General features: G+C 39.1%; 1 protein-coding gene across 1 annotated transcript in view; it reads left to right on the top strand.

The window, feature by feature from the left end:
- Positions 1–2,500, top strand: part of LOC143040745 (protein GVQW3-like) — a 17,375-nt gene that overhangs the window by 670 nt on the left and 14,205 nt on the right. Inside the window, exon 1 of the mRNA XM_076212139.1 lies at positions 1–426. This exon is cut by the window's left edge and continues 670 nt beyond it. The gene's annotated coding sequence lies outside the window, so the exon portion shown is untranslated. The remainder of the gene's footprint in view (positions 427–2,500) is intronic.

The raw sequence follows: 2,500 nt of genomic DNA, 5'->3' as shown, positions 1-2,500 counted from the left end.
TTGTTTCTAGCCGTACCGGGGTGAACTTATAACCTCGGCCATACAGATATCAATAATATTAGATTTCTTTTCCTTTCTTTTCCTTTTTTTTCTACTGCACCGACTTGATCATATGAGCTATAATTGTGTTTTCATGCGCAATGTGTATCCCGGCCAAAACTAGTTCTTCGGGATGCCGTAGGTTGCATCACGCCTACGTAATGAATCGGTCGCATGGATCTCACGTTCTCACCACCATCACTTATGTCCCATGGGCCTAAAGGGTGCCAGTACTTGTCTCCTGCCCCGATTATGTGTGAACACAGACCCGAGTGATGGTTTAAACCACACAAGATATTCCAAACATAAGCTACTGCTTTTTCAACGCCTTCGCTATACAACGTCTCCTCGGCTGAATGAAATAGCCTGGCCATACCCAAAATAGTTGTGAGTAGCAGTGGAACGATTAGTCTTAGTGTGCTTTCAAAATTCTCAAAAAATCGTGAACGTTTTGTGGGAGCCCGTTTCCTCTTTCAAGTCGAATTCTTACTGTACATATGTTATTGCACCATTGCACCAAATGGTGCTGCTTATATACCTTGAGTTTTGAAATAAAAAGCTAAAAGTTAGTGAAGACAATCTTCGTTTTATAAACGGAGGTTCCAGTTTGACAATATAATCTTATAGCCATGGTTGTGTAGTTTAGCATTTGCGTATTTGTAACTGTTGGACGTCTGTTTTCATGGAAGTTCAAGATAACTTCCTGGGCTTTCGTATTCAAAACGACCCACGTTCATGCTTTCCAATATGCACTCGCATTCTTCTTTTCCGTTCAAATATGCCAAGAAGTTGCAGATCTCATAATAGCATTAAAATGTATGAACCCTTTAGCGAAATGGTTATAATCTGTTCAGTATCGTGTGTAACATAATCTTATTCTAACTGCCTCCAGGCTTCTAATTCATGGCAATGCCACCCCACCAGTAGTGGAGGTATAGCTTGTCTTGATCAGTGGCAAGCGTTGTGATCAGCTTTTTCTTTTCTCGATGGTCCACTGTGGAATCCATTGGTTAGTTTGGATGGTATTGATTAGAATGTTGGTGTTAGAACGTGTCATTCTAGGTAGGATGTGTAGGTCATTGGTTTGGATATCCAGTGTCGGTTTTAGTCCTTCAGTTTTCTCAGTATAATATAATACCTTCAAGGCTTCCAGTGTGACGAAACGGCGGGCGTTGGCACAATTTGCCCTCTTTCTTTTCTTCTTTTTCTTTTGGGTTACATTATTGATCTTTTCTTTACTCATGCCTTTCTGAATCCAACCACGTTATGGAACAAATGTCTACGTAGCCGGGATTATGGACGTAGTGTGACGAACGTAGTTCTGACGGTATCCGTCTTGTGAGGGCGGCAAGTGAAACCGGTGGGATCAGACCAGGGGTGAGTAACCTTTTCAAGTGTGGATGCCGACATCAGCCAAATCTTTGATAAAAGATTTTCTCGTGTGCCAACGGAGTAAAATTATATACCAACATACGAATATGGGCCCCTTTATTTCACCTTCTTAGGTTCCAATCCGCCACCTAGCGCAGCATGCGGTTTTCAGTGGGCATACTAAAAAAGCTGGGGATTTATTAGTTATCTTTTCTAAGGTGAGCTCTGGTTTTCACCTTAGTGTGCCAGGTTTTGCACACGAGTCGAGGGTTGCCCACCCATGGATTAGAATATACTCCAGTGACAAAGCGTGCCAGCATGAGACCTTGCGATATATAACGAAGTCGGGCGTAGGAGGGGAAAAATGGAATAGAAAAAAAAAAATGGGCACAAATGGATAAGAAAGTCATGTTCAGTGCACCACTACTGCGAGTAACTAGGGACCGCATGGCTCAGTATGATGAAGTTCATGTCCGAATTTATTTAGTCCCATGAAATTTCGAATGGCAATTAAACCTGTCACTTTACACAATACCCTCCAATACAGCTTACACTTCATTAATATTTCTATATATATATATATATATATATATATATATATAATATATATATATATATATAAACATATATATAATATATATATTCTTGTATATATATATATATATATATATTATTTATATATATATAAAAATATATATAATATATATATATATATATATATATATATATATTTTTTTTTTTTTTTTTTTCTTCTTCTTAACCACGAAATCACGAAATCAATTGACCATGCAATCATCAGGGCTCGGGTACCCAGAGCAGCCTATTCTGGAGTGCTCAAAGGCAGTTCCATGCGCCCCTGTACCGATATAAATAGGAACTGTACCAAAAAATGTGCTTGGGCGGCCACATGTACGTGTGTACACAGTCACAGAATGAACCCACCTACTCACCTCCACGGTTTGGTTCCTCTTAGATGATACTGAGACACCTGTGGACGGAAAATTATATTCATGAATACAGATATATATCAAGCTGATGATATCAAACTTGTGTGTTGGTACGACTCAATAAAGAAGATTACCGATTTGAA

The sequence above is a fragment of the Oratosquilla oratoria genome, chromosome 29 (assembly GCF_046742065.1).
Source record: "Oratosquilla oratoria isolate Oo_2021 chromosome 29, ASM4674206v1, whole genome shotgun sequence".
Lineage (NCBI taxonomy): Eukaryota > Metazoa > Arthropoda > Malacostraca > Stomatopoda > Squillidae > Oratosquilla > Oratosquilla oratoria.
This window is presented reverse-complemented; position numbering and strand designations above follow the sequence as displayed.